The sequence below is a fragment of the Loxodonta africana genome, chromosome 11 (genome assembly GCF_030014295.1).
Source record: "Loxodonta africana isolate mLoxAfr1 chromosome 11, mLoxAfr1.hap2, whole genome shotgun sequence".
Taxonomy (NCBI): domain Eukaryota; kingdom Metazoa; phylum Chordata; class Mammalia; order Proboscidea; family Elephantidae; genus Loxodonta; species Loxodonta africana.
The window spans coordinates 61,828,328-61,843,551 of record NC_087352.1 but is presented as its reverse complement, the minus strand read 5'-3'; positions in this window follow the sequence as shown (position 1 = coordinate 61,843,551).

Sequence of the window (15,224 nt, the reverse complement as noted above, 5' to 3'; positions counted from 1 at the left end):
TGCCTCAGCCACTTTTCGTTCCTGCAGCTGGAGCTTCATTTCCATGAAGGACAAGTACCTAAACCTCTTACTACTCCTACAGGCCACTCCTATGGGGCCTCTCCTTCTGGGAGCCTGCTGTACATGAGACGCTGTGAAAGGCGGCTTCCTGTACACTGTCTCATGTGACTCTCTTCTGGAAGCAGAACCCGCTTGGGTTCAGATGAAGCTCTGTGAAGTGTAGATATTGGTAAGAATCCTCAGAGCTCCAATCGCCCACTAGAGGAACATTATAAAACACTGTGTCATAAAATTTGACTTGATTTTCAGTAACCTCCCCTCCCATAATTAAACACATAATGTGTGAGCAAATGGCACAACACAGAGAAAAGAGGGCGAGTTTTGAATCCTGAGTTCAAACACAGCTTCTACCACTTATTAGTTGTATGGACTTGGGCAAGTTATTAAAACCAGCTGCTGTCGAGTCGGCCCTGACTCATGGTGACCCCATGCGTGTCAGAGTAGAACTGTACTACAGAGGGTTTTCAGTAGCTGAGTTTTCAGAAGTCCATCACCAGGCCTTTCTTCTGAGGCATCTCCGGGTTTTGATTAATAACCTTTTGGTTAATAGCTGAGCGCATTAACAATTTACACCACCCGGGACTTCTAGGCAAGTTAACACCTCTACACCTAACACCTCAACACCTACAAAATGGAAACAATTATACCTACACCTGCTTCCTAGAGTATTGGAGAGGATCAGATGAGGTAATGTACATGAAGTCTTTTTTTTTTTTTTTTTTACGGTGTCTTAATAGAGCAGACACCAATCATATGTCTTAAAATATGATGAGTATGGTGACTGATCTGTCTGTAACCTCTCCCAGTTTTTCAGCCAGTTGTTTGTGCCTCTCTCAAGTCCCCCAGATCCTTTTGCACGTAGGTGGCCGCAGTTGGATTCATGGAGAAGATAATATTTGACCTGAAAGAGAAGCACTTGAATAGATGAGCAGACCAAGAAGAGAATTCCAGGCATACGTAAAGCACAGCCTTTTTAAAGGGCCGATTTTAGCTGAAATGGAAGACTGGGCAGAGGGGGAAAATAAGCCAGAAAGAGAGTTTGAGATTAGATTGTGAAGCAGAGCTCGCAGGCAGGTCCACACTTTGAGACTTTCTTCCAAAATGCCTCCTCAGGACTCCTACTCACTACCTCCTTCCCAGCCCCTCTGCATTAACCAGTTAATGACTAACCCTATGGCAGTTACCTGAGGCGGGAGGCCCCAGCATTGGGCATCCCTTCTCCAAGAAGGAGATAAGGAGTGGGCCTCCCTGGGCAGGACAGGCCGGACTGCATACCTCGGCTCTCCAGGGCACACCTCTGTGATCAGGTGCATATCTCCAGGTGTTCGCCTGGAAGGAGGTCATGAAAAATCAACACCAATCAGGGCAGTTTCCTTGGGAGCTGAAATTATCTTGCAGGCATCTCAGAGCAGGTGCAGGGCTATTTTGGGCCAGCAATCACTGTGTGCAGAAGAGGAAGCTTCATCTCTCCAAACGAACGAATGAACGAAAGAGGCAGCAGCCTAGAAAGAGCAAATTATGGTGAGCGCTTCCAGCTCCTTCCTATTTCTGTGCCACACAGAATCAAGCAGAGAGCTCTGGTGTGCATTTCTGCTGCTGACCACTAGTGAGGGCTGCTTTCCAACTGAAGAAATGATAGGGCCTCAGCTTCCTCCTCCAAAAAGAGCTTCCCTCACCTACACGATAAGGTTCAAATCTCTTCGCTTGAAATTCAAGATCCCCTGTTTCCAAACACAGGTGCAATCTTGCGTGACTCAGAATCTTTGCCCAGATTTCTCTCATGCTCCTCTCCCACCCTCCACTCCCATCAGATGTCTTCATTTTACCCCAGACATTGTGAACCTGCCTCTAGACCTTTGCCCAAGCTTCCCTCTACCCCTTCCCTTCTAGTTAAACTTCCTCCGCTTGATTTTTCCATTTCTCCCAACCCCCTCATCATCAAGGTGTAGTTCCATCTGGAGGCCTCCTCAGACCCACACAGGTCTCCCCCTTGTCTGCACTACCATCGCTGAAAACACAGAACCCAATAATAGGGCACTTATATGCTCCCTTCAGTTGGTTAATGGTGGCTTCCCGGGCTTATTTTTTCCCCCAAACCCCACCAAAAAAATAAAATAACAGAAAGTAACTCAATGTTCCTCTACTTCTTTGTACCTAGGACTTCTACTACCACAATATCTAGGACAAAAGCCTAGGCACTTAGTAGCTACTAAAAAACCAGTTGCCACAGAGTCAATTCCAGCTCATAGTAACCCCATGTGTCTCAGAGTAGAACTGTGCTCCATAGGGTTTTCAATGGCTGATATTTTAGAAATACATTGCCAAGACTTTCTTTGAGACACCTCTGGGTAGATTCAAACATACAGCCAGCCTTTCTGTGGCAACCAAGCATGTTAACCATTTGCATCAGCTACTAATGCTACTTAAAAAATTCTCTCCTAATTCTTCAACATTCTGCAGAGCCTAGCTCATCTCACTGCATTACCTCAAAATCCACTCTAGCCACTCAAATCTTCAATGCTAGTTATATTCACAGGCAGCAGCACAGAGTTGAGGAACTCACTGCTTTCTAAAAGCTGCTGGTAGGTTAATTACTGACTTCCCAAACAACTCTTTTCTGAAGACAGAGGCCATGTCTCCTGGGTACTACCTAGTGTACCCCGCACCCAGCAGCTAACACAGACAGTGGGTGCTCAGTGTGCATTCTATTGGCCTGAATGCTTCCAGCTGGAGATCTGGTTTCCAAGGAAAGGCAAGCACTCGCATTGTTGACTGATTCATTAAAATAAGTGCCCACCATTTTTGTCTTTTAGAAGCTAACAACCTGCAAATATGCCACAGAGAGAAAGGGCACACACACAACTGAAGAGGACTAAGGCAGACAAGGAGCCCTGGTGGAGCAGTGGTTAAGCACTTGGCCACTAACCAAAAGATCAGTGGTTCGATCCCACCAGACATTCCATGGGAGAAAAGACCTGGCAATCTGCTCCCATAGAGATTATAGCCTAGGAAACCCTATGGGGCAGTTCTACTCTGTGATATAAAACCAAAAACCAAACCCAGCGCCGTTGAGTCAATTCCGACTCATAGCGACCCTACAGGACAGAGTAGAACTGCCCCATAGAGTTTCCAAGGAGCGCCTGGTGGATTCGAACTGCCAACCCTTTGGTTAGCATCCATAGCACTTAACCACTACGCCACCAGGGTTTCCACTCTGTGATATAGGCCTCTATAAGGCAGAATCGACTTGATGTCACAAAATAACCACGGAAGCAGCTGGTGCTGAAAAATATCAGTGTTCTGAACAGGAAAGAGGGGGTTTTTAGTGTTACAAGTTGACAATTTGTCCAAAGCAGTCTCTGTCTATCCACCCCCACCCCGAATTTCTTTACATCTCTCTTCACTCTCTCTCTTCCAATATTTAAACTTAAAAAAAGGAAAAAGAAAACAGAAAGGCATGCAGCAAGCCTTTATGCTCATCAGCACTGTTCTGTCCTAAAACTTTATAGCGTATGGTGTCTCTCCTGCCAGGCCCCCCAGCTGACAGCGCCCTCTCCTTGCCTTAAAACCCAATAACATTCCATGTCCTTCTGATACAGCACTGATAATATTGCCCTGGATTGTCGTCATCGTGTGCATGTTTTTTGTTCCTTATTCAATTATAGACCCCTTAATAGAAGGGGCTGTGTCTCATTCACCCCTAGTAGCCTACAGGTTACAGTGCAATGATTTGGGTAGAAGAAGGTGGCCAGCTGCTTTTGCTCAAGGAAGGAGCAAGTTATGATTTGAAACTATGGTTCTCTCTTGGCCTTGACAGTCCCTGTTGTTGTTGTTGTTGGGCACTGTCGAGTCTGTTTTGACTCATAGTGACCCTATATGATGGAGTAGAATTGCCCCGTTAGGCTTTAATTTTTATAGAAGCAGATTGTCAGGTCTTTCTCCTGCAGAGCTGCTAAGCGGGTTCGAACTGCCAACCTTTTGATTAGTAGCCAAGCTCTTAAGCGTTGCACCACCAGGGCTCCTTTGACAGCCCCTGGGCACATTGAAGGATCCCTGGTGGTACAGTGGTTAAGCACTCGGCTGCTAACCAAAAGATCAGCAGTTTGAACCCATCAGCCACTGCACGGGAGAAAGATGTGGCAGTCTGCTTCTGTAAAAGATCTACTCTGTTGTATAGGGTCGCTCTGAGTTCCAACCGACTCCACGGCAGTGGGTTTGGTTTTTTTGGTTGGACTTGTTGATTTTAACAAGCACATCTCAGTTCCACACAGCTTCCACCTACACAGCCGGACACCCTGCCACACGTTGATGTTATCTGAGTTAGGAATGAAGAAAAAGGGGACCTCACAATTTTATTGAGTGGAACCTTCAAGAGAAACCTAATATAAAAAATAGATGGGACAGTTTAATCTCCTGAAACTGCTTTGTTGTGTGTAGAGGCCCTTAAGCAACACTGCAGGGACCAGAGTGTTGGAGATGGACCCAAGGGACCCTTCCAGGTGAGAATGGGAATGAGCCAAGTAGATCCCTGCTGCCCGCTCCCCCTTCCATCAGACCCATGATGCTTCTCTGAGCTTCACAGTCTGGGGCTCTATATAGAATTTTGTTTGAAAAAAAGGCTTCCAATAATTTTTTTTTTTTTTTTTAAATTAGAAAGGACTTGAAATCCACTGGGTTAGAGCAAAGTTTCCTAATTACTCCTCGGTGGAGCAAAATTCTGCTGCCTCATGTCTGCTTTCTCCGGGGAGCACCCCTGACAGCTGTCCCCCAGAAACACTTTAGACCACTAATCACTTGACAGTAGAACTTGGCTCACTGGACACATGGATACAAGCTGCCCTCCACTGAAGAGTGCAATGAAGGAAACTGTCGCTTCTGTGCCCAGCTGGCCACGTGCCTTCAAAACCTTTTTATTAATATTCTGCATGATCACGAGTGAATAAGTGGATATGAGAGCAGGCAAGCCTCTTCGAGCAAATCCAGACCAACTCCCTGGTCTTAGAGATGAAGAGATTTGATAAAAATTATCGACAGGCAAAGTGACTTGCCCAGAGTCACACAGCTAGCCATAAACTTAGTCTGCTTAGGATCTTTGCATATTTAACAAGTTTGAAGTATCACACTAAAAGAAGCCAGGGAAAGCAGAGAGTCTCAGGGATCGGCCACGTGGAGGCAGGACCGAGTTCTCTCCAAAGCAAGGAGGGGAGAGTGTGGGGTTTCTGAAGTCGGGACTCCACAGGTAGATGGTCACCCACTCTGCCTACAGCCAAAGCCGGGGCTACAGAAACTTTTTTTTTACAAACTTTCAATAGTTCAGCCAAAGGAGAGTGGCCTTGAACCCTGAGCCAAGGTTTAACTTCCATCTTTCCCAATTTGTGTTGTCCAGCTATGCTGGTGTTGCAACCCAAGCTGCCCAGGGGTTCAGAACCCACTGTGGGGCATAGCACGACAGCGTCCGTCTTAACAAATCCACCAGGCCTGGTACTTTCCTGCCAGCTCACGTCCAGCCCTGTCTCCCCTGGCCTGTTCTCCCTACCCCCCTCTGCTCAGAGCTTGTATTTCCCAAACCCCATTTCATAGCTACATTGTTTTATACAGACCCTCCAAAATACCTTGAATAGTCCTTTTTTATCGCATCCATTTTCTGAAAACTCCAGCTGCTCCTCTGAAGCCATCCAAATCTAATTAACCACAGAAGCTGGAGTTAGGGAGAGTGGCTCACTTTCGAGTCCTTAGCATACCCATTCAGGCCTTCTTTCAATATGGGCACAAAACCAGGAATTTCTAATAATTGTATCTATAGGCCTGGAAAGGGGAAAAAAAGAAAAAGAAAAAGAAAGAAAGCTGCTAATAAGTAGGTCTGTGAAAGGAAGGAGATGGGCACCTCGCGTGAACTTGGCAGCCTGGCCCCGAGAAACTGGGAGACAATGCCTTGGGGATCTAAACAGCTTAGCCTTCTGACTGAAACCTTGTGAGAACTCACCCAGGCTGTGAATAGAGACCTGAGTCCCGCTCTCAATTGTCCCCGCTCAGACTCATTGAAATGTCTTCTCACAGAATTCAAAAAGCAGAAGGCCGGGAAAGTTTGCTGAATATCAATGAGGCTGTGTTTAGAAGTAGAAGATGGAGAAACACAGAGGTTCATTTCTGAATGGTATGGATTAAGACGAAAGTAGTAAATTGAGGCTTTGCCAGGTAGCCCTGACAGGAAGGGAACCAAGCCCCTCAGGGAGCTGATAGGGATGGAAATTACCTGGGAAGAAACCATTTCCTGGGCTGTCAAGCTGGGGCTGGGGGGTCTTGGAAGACACCTCCTCAGTCCACACTTAACTTCTCAGTTAGCAGATGAAAAGTGGAGACTCTGAGGGGGAAGAGACTGCAGTACGCTCCCCTCAGCCTGGGCTACCTTCCTCTCTCTTGAAGCGTCCCCAAAATGGCTTCCCACAATTACAGTTCAGTCACATCAAACCCTTTGCTGGAACAGACCATGTAGAAATAATAACTCTACCCAACCTTCCAGATCCAGTTCAAAAGCCAGTAGCTCCATAAAGCCATCCTGAGCTCACCGTAGCTCCTTCCCAGCCCCCTCGCTCCTCTCTGTGTTTCCATAGCTCTATGCACCACTCACTCAGCGAGTCAGCCCTTGCCTCTTACCATTGCCATGGAGTCATAGTGACCCCACAGGACAGAGTAGAACTGCCCCATAGGGTTTCCAAGGCTGCAACCTTTACGGAAGCAGATTGCCACATCTTTCTCCCACAGAGCAGAAGGTGGGTTCGAACTGCAGACCTTTAGGTTAGCAGCTGAGCACTTAACCACTGCACCACCAGTGCTCCTTCACTTCCTAGCACAAGTTTTTGCCATTTTATTTTCTGGTCTAGATGGCCAATTTTAATGCAAAAGGGACTGCATCATGTACTTTTGATATCATGCAATTCCTTATGCACGATATCAAATTAATAAACATCCTTCCTGTCACAACTGACCGACCCAAGCTGAGACTGTACTTCAGGTCTTCTAACTCTTAAAATAATTCAAAACTTTACTACACAATGCTTAAAGACTTTCCAATGGTTGGTTGATTTATTTATTTTGATCTTCCCCGGGGTAGAAGAGAAAGAAGAGCAAGAGAAATGTTCTTTTGTAGTATGTAGTATGTTAAAGGAGGACAAATTATAAGAAGGATTCATTTATATATATATATATATATATATATAGGAATTGACTTGACAGCAACTAACAACATACATATAAAACTCATTGCCATCAAGTCAATTCCAACTCATAGCAACCCTATAGGATAGAGTAGAGCTGCCCCATGTGGTTATCAAGGAATGCCTGGTGGATTCTAACTGCCAACTTTTTGGTTAGCAGTCATTTCTCTTAACGACCATGCCACCAGGGTTTCCATATATATGTATATGTATATATATATATATATATATATATATATACACACACACATATATATACATATATACACACACACCATATTTTTGCACAACAAATGCGTGCCTTCTACATTTGTTTGCCAACTTCACCCTCCATCTCCTACAAGTTTTTGAGGTATTTACATAAGCACCACTATGCCAATTTTCTTTACATATTGCTGTTAAAAAAAATTAGCAGAGCGCACTTACGAAAATACCTTGCAGAGGGGAGGGAGAAGTTGGCAAACAAACTTAAAAGGAACATGTTATTTTTTGTAAAATACTGTGTGTGTGTGTGTGTGTGTGTGTTATAGTTGTTAGGTGCCATCAAATCCCTTCCGACTCATAGCGACCCTATGTACAACAGAATGAAACGTTGCCTGATCCTGTACCACCCTCACAATTGTTGCTATGTTTTTGCCCATTGTTGCAGCCACTGTGTCAATCCATCTCATAGAGGGTCTTCTGCTTTTTCAGTGACCTTTACCTCACCAAGCATGATGTCATACTCCAGAGACTGGTCCCTCCTGATAACCAAAGTACCTGAGATGAAGTCTTACCATCCTCACTTCTGAGGAACATATTGGCTGTACTTCTTCCAAGACAGCCTTGTTCATTCTTCTGGCAGTCCATGGTATGTTCAATATTCTTTGCCAACACCATAATTCAAAGACATCAATTCTTCTTTGATCTTCTTATTCAGTGTCCCGCTTTCACATGCATATGAGGCAACCGAAAATATCATGATTTGGGTCAGGCAAACCTTAATCCTCAAAGTGATGTCTTTGCTTTTCAACACTTTAAAGTGGTCTTTTGCAGCGAATTTTCAAATACATCCTTTGATTTCTAGACTCCTTCTTCCATGAGCGTTGATTGTGGATTCAAGTACAATGAAATCTTTGCCAACCTCAATATTTTCTCCAACTATCATGATGTTCCTTATTGATCCAGTTGTGAGGGTTTTTGTTTTCTTTATGTTGAGGTGTAATCCATACTGGAGGCTGTAGTATTTGACTGTCATTAATAAGTGCTTCTCAAGTCCTCTTCGCTTTCAGCAAGCAAAGCTGTGTCATCTGCATATCACAGGTTGTTAATGAGCCTTCTTCCAATCCTGATGCAGCATTCTTCTTCATATAGTTCAGCTTCTGGGATTATTTGCTCAGCATGCAGATTGAATAAGTATGGTGAAAGTATACAGCTCTGACGCGCACCTTTCCTGATTTTAAGCCAAGCAGTATCCCCTTGCTCTGTTCGAAGGGCTTCCTCTTGGTCTATGCACAGGTTCCACACGAGCATGATTAAGTGTTCTGGAATTTCCATTCTTCGCAATGGTGTCCGTAATTTGTTATGATCCATACAGTCGAATGCCTTTGCATAGTCTGTAAAACACAGGTAAACATCTTGCTGGTATTTCTGCTTTCAGTCAAGATCCATCTGACATCAGCAACGATATCCCTTGTTCTACATCCTCTTCTGAATCTAGCTGATATTTCTGGCTGTTCCCTGTTGATATACTGCTGCAACTCGTTTTTAATTATCTTCAGCCAAGTTTTATTTGCATGTGATATTAATGATATTCTTCAATAATTTTCACATTCTGTTGGAATGGGCACAAATATAGATCTCTTCCAGTCAGTTGGCCAGGTAGCTATCTTCCAGACTTCTTGGCATAGATAAGTAGGGACCTTCAGTGCTACCTGCAACCGTTCGTTGAAACATCTCAGTTGGGATTCCATCAATTCCTGGAGCCTTGTTTTTCACCAGTGCCTTCAGTACAGCTTGGACTCCTTCCTTCAATAGCATCAGTTCTTGATCATATGCTGCCTCCTGAAATGGTTAAACATTGACCACTTCTTTTCAGTACAATGGCTCTGTATTTGTTCCAACTTCTTTTGATGCTTCCTACATCATTCAATATTTTGTCTATAGAATCCTTCAATATTGCAACTTGAGGCTTGGATTTTTTCTTCGGTTCTTTCAGCTTGAAAAATGTCAAGTGCGTTCTTTGCTTTTGTTTTTCTAACTCCAGGTCTTTGCGTGTTTCATTGTAATACTTTGTCTTCTTGAGCTGCCCTCTGAAATCTCTGCTCAGCTCTTTTACTTCATCATTTCTTACATTTGCTTTGACTACTTGACATTCAAGAGCAAGTTTCAGAGTGTCTTCTGACGTTCATTTTTGACTTTTCTTTCTTTCCTGTCTTTTTAATGACCTTTTGCTTTCTTCATGTGTGATGTCCTTGATATCATCCCACAACTCATCTGGTCTTCAGTCATTAGTGTTCAATGTGTCAAATCTATTCTTGAGATGATCTCCAAATTCAGGTGGGATATACTCAAAGTTGTATTTTGGCTTTCATGGACTTGTTCTAGTTTTTTTCAGTTTCAACTTCCACATGCATGTGAGCAATTGATCATCTGTTCTGCAGTCAGACCCTGGCCTTATCCTGACTGATGATATTGAGCTTTTCCATCATCTCTTTCACATACGTAGTCAGTTTGATTCCTGCGTATTCCATCTGGTGAGGTCCACGTGTCTAGTCAACATTCATGTTGTTTAAAAAAAAAAAAAAAAAAGATATTTGCGATGAATAAGTCGATGGTCTTGCAAAATTCCATCATGCGTTCTCTGGCTTTGTTTCTATCACCAAGGACATATTTTCCAACTACCAATTTTTTGTTTCCAACTTTTGCGTTCCAGTCACCAGTAATTATCAATGCATTTTAATTGCATGTTTGATCAATTTCAGACTGCAGAAATTGGTAAAAATCAATTTTTTCTTCCTGGCATTAGTAGTTGGTGTGTAAATTTGAATAATAGTTATATTAACTGTCTTCCTTATATCCATACGGATATTATCCTATCACTGACAGTGTTGTACTTCAGGATAGATCTTGAAATGATCTTTTTGACAATGAATGCGACTCCACTCTTCTTCAATTCTTCATTCCCAGCATAATAGACTATATGTGACTGTCTGACTCAAAATGGCTAGTACCATTTCAGCTCACAAATACCTAGGATATCAGTCTTTATGTGTTCCATTTAATTTTTGGTGATTTCCAATTTTGCTAGGTTCATATTTTGTACATTCCACGTTCCAATTATTAATGAATGTTTGCAGCTATTTCTTCTCATTTTGAGTCATGCCACATCAACAAAAGAAGTTCCTAAAGGTTTATCCCATCCATGTCATTAAGGTCAACTCTACTTTGAGGAGGCAGCTCCTCCCAAGTGGTATTTTTAGTACCTTCCAACCTGAGGGGTTCATCTTCCACCACTATGTCAGACATTGTTCCAGTGCTATTCATAAGGTTTTCAGTGGCCATTTTTTTTCAGAAGTAGACTGTCAAGTCCTTCTTCCCAGTCTTAGTCTGGAAGCTCTGCTGAAACCTGTCCACCAGGGGTGACCCTGCTGATGTTTGAAATACCAATGGCATAGCTTCCAGCATCACAACAACACGTGAGCCACTACAGTACAACAAACTGCCAAATGCATGGTGGATATGTGTATGTATATGCATATGTATATGTGTATATATATGTATAAAAAAATACCCCCCCAAAAAAACCCAAACCTGTTGTTGTCAAATCTGTTCTAACTCATAGTGACCCTATAGGACAGAGTAGAACTCCCCCATAGAGTTTCCAAGGAGCAGCTGGTAGATTCAAGCTGCTGACCTTTTGGTTAGCAGCCAAGCTTTTAACCATTACGCCACCCAGGCCCCATGTATAAGTATAGGTATACACATATACCTATATGTATATACATATAGGTATACATGTACATATCAGATACAAATTATATAAAAATTCATTTATATATTATATAATATATATATATATATATATATATATATATATATATATATATATATATATATATATATATATATATATAATAGAGGTGCCTTGGAAGAATGTCCTGGTGGTCTACTTCTGAAAAACTAGTCATTGAAAACCTTACGGAGCACAGTTCTGCTCTGACACACATGAGATAGCCATGAGTCAGAGTCTACTCGACAGCTACAGGGTATATGTGTGTGTGTGTGTGTGTGTGTGTGTGTGTGTGTGTAGAGAGAGAAAGTGAGCTCAGGTGGCATAGTAGTTAATTGCTTGTCTGCTAACCAAAAGGTCAGCAAACCCACCAGCCCTCTTCATGGGAGAAAGATGGGGCAGTCTGCTTCAGTAAATATTACAGCCTAGGGAACACTTTGGGGAAGTTCTGCTCTGTCCTATAGGGTTGCTATGAGTCAGAACTGACTTCACGGCAGTGGTTTTGGTTTTTGGTTTGATTTTATAGTTTTATATAGATGTATATAGATATATAGATTATATATATGTATACACCTTTACATTATATACATATATATGAACACATATGTATATCATCATAACCACCAATTTTTTATATATATATATACATATAAAACAGAAGTGGATGTGGTTTAACAGAGCAATTATAAGAAGAAACAACTTTTTTCTGGGAAGAAGTCAATGGTTTCTCATGGTAAAGAAAAAGATCTGCAGGTTTTTACAAGTAGCAACACACGATTTTAGAATAGTGCCTGGTGCCTAGCAAGCATGGTATTTTTTGCTTATTTTTATTATCAATGTTGTCTCAAGTTATTTTTCCAGGATTGGGAATGGGTTCTTTCTTATGAATAGAAATTCATTCATGGGGCCTCACTGGTGAGCTTTTATTGAAAATCAGTAAAGCACCACTCCCTATTCACGCCTTTTGTCTTTGTGGCTGATAGTGATCTTAAGCCCCACTGTAGGCTCAGGTGTGAAGAGTGACAGAATTGGAGCACAGTGAATCGCAACCTTTTTTGGGCCATAGACTCCTTCAGGTGAAATCACAGAAAGGTAAATAAGTCAAGGGAATCGTCTCTGATTGGATGAAGAGCATAGGTGTCTTCTCTCCTCCTCGTCCCCTCTCCACTCTTCTCCAACCCCAGTAGACCCTAGTGGGACTTATGGGCTTTCAAAGCCCCCCAGCTCGGAGGAATGTTATATGAAAACCTCTGCTTTCCTCCAATGCTGCTGCTTTACAGAGGTAGGTTAGAAAGTCAAGGTGCAGGCCCCGATTCTCTCTCTTGCTAGCTGTGTGACCTCGTCAGGTCATTCCCCATAGTAATCTTCATAATCTTGTCTAGAAAATGGCCACTGTAGGTGCTTCTTACTCTCTGCCCCTCACAGGGTTATTGTGGGATCCAATGAGACGATGTGTATAAGGTGTCTTCTTAAACAATTGAGCCATCCATTCTTGTAATAATTATTTATTGAGCACCTACTATGTGCTAGGCACTGTGCTAGATAGTCATAGCTACATAATAGAGATGAATAAAACAGGCGTGCTCCAACCTCAGTGCTCTTTCCCCTGCCTCCCTGGGGTGACATCTTGGTGAAGAGGAGACATCTGTCTTTTGGTGGTTATGATCACAGACTAGAGCTAGAAGTCCTGGGTTCAAATCACAGCTCTACCGCCTGGCTCATAGTACACACTGTATGTGTTAGGTATTATTATTACTGTTATTGTTACTCTTAATTGGTTTTCCAGGACTGTGAATGGCCTCTCTCTTGTGCACTCAGCACACATAAATTGTCCAATTAGCCAGTTCAGGGCTGCAGCTGGGGCTAGATTACCCAATAAGCTGACTAAGTATATACTTAAGGCACAAGCAAAGCAAAGGACAAAAATAAATAAATCAATGTCAATAAACCTAGTTTTATAATCAGAAAATGTCACTGGCAGGGGTGGGGAGTGGTCACTGCTATATTTTTTAGGGTTTCTTCTCCAAAGGTCTTAATATGAAGCAGAGTGTGCGCTGGAGCAGAGAGCAACACACAGCTGCCTTCCCCATCAGGCACTGCACTCAGCACCTCCGCGTCCTCAGCCAGGCTCCTCTAGCTCCCCCTGCTCACCAGCCATGGCTGTCACCACATCACACCATCCTTTCTGGGCTCAGCTCCCCACATCACCTGGGGCCTTCTTCCTGTCCTTCCTCCACGTCCATCCTTCTCCACTTCAGTCTTCTCCCTGGCTTGCACCAACTGGACCAGCCGCAGGAAAGGTTTATGATGAGGTGAGACTGAGATCTGTCCTACTAGGTGCTGTGAGGTGGGGAAGCTGCATCCTGACAATCACAGAGACCAGGACACTAACGCACCTCATGCCATGGACCCCTCTGTCACCACTCCCTTCTACAGCAAAGACAGTTTGACATTTGCAAGGTGTTGCCTCAGCAAGCTGTGAGGTAGAGAGTTGTCCATCATTTTCTGCCTACCTCTTCAGTATCCTTTGTCTTCCTTTAGCATCTTCCTCTTTCTCCCACCCACTAGCTGCCCAAGGAAACTGCTGTATTTTTATGCATATAATGGGGCCTTCCATGTTTGTTTGCCAACCATGCCTTCCTCCCCCAACAGGTATTTTCATAAGCACTGCTATGCCAGTTTTTTTTTTTACATGTTGCTATAAAAAGAATTAGCATAGCACATTACAAAAATACCTAGGGGGCGGGGGAGTGGGGAGAGTGCTCAACTAGAAGGTATGCATAGTTTGCATAAAAATATGGTAGCTGCACACTGCCACCCAAAACTTACCTATACACATCAGGACATGGATTTGGATCTCTCTCTTCTACCTCCTCACCTCCACTTTGCCTGATGTACCTGTCTTTATTGAGACATTTACTTCAGCTGACGTCTGGTAGGAAAGGCTCCATCCAGGGCTTTGAACCAGTTCTTTCCAGCCTGATACCCTGCTGAGAAGTTGCATTTCCACCCTGAATATACTGAATCAGAACCTTTGTGTAGGTTCTGATTCAGTATATCTGGGATGGAATCCGAATTCTCAGCAGAGGGTTGAACCAGAAAGAACCAGTTGGAAACCCTGGCTCCATCTAACGTCCATAAAAAAGTATTCAAGGCTACCAATAAATTTCATCTGCTTTCTTCAGAGTGGTCTGTGCAGTTCAGAATGGAATGGAAGGAATCTGTAAAAATAGAATGTCAAGGCCAAGTAATGGGCCAGTGAGAGAATGGTTTGAGGACAAAGACACAGGACTTGCTGGTATCCTTTCAACGCATACTGAAGCCATGCACGATGAAGGTGTTGGTAGGTAAACTCTGTCAGAAACTTGGTCTTATTTAGCTGAAGGGCAAGCAACCTACTGTCCAATATCATGCAAACAGAGGAAAGTATTTCTTGAAAGGAAAATTTCACTTGGATTTTATATTTTCCATTTGTAGTTTTTGGATCTTTAGTTTTGGATTTGATGAATGTTAGAACTCTGAGGGACATTGGAGATTTTCTAATCTACCCTCCTCATTTTGCAGATGTGGAAAAAGAGACCCAGAAAGGGGAAATTATTTGACCAAGGTCCATGGCGAAGTGGTGGACTATGTGTTTGGGGAAAATTACCAACATACCATATTTTTATGCAAATAATGTGCACCTTCTACGTGTTTCTGCCAATCAAGCCCTCCTCAACTCCCCACCCCCCAGGTATTTTCATAAGGGCTCTAATTTTTTTTTTTTTAACAGCAACATGTAAAAAAAAAAAAAAATTGGCAGAGCAGCTTTACGAAAATACCTGGGGGCTTGGGGGGAGGGTGTTGAGGTTGGCAAACTAACACAAAGGCACATGTTATTTGTGTAAAAATGCAGCGTATAAGATGAAACAAGGTTTCCTGTAGGTTATGGGGAGAATGAAGGACTTTGCCTCAATATG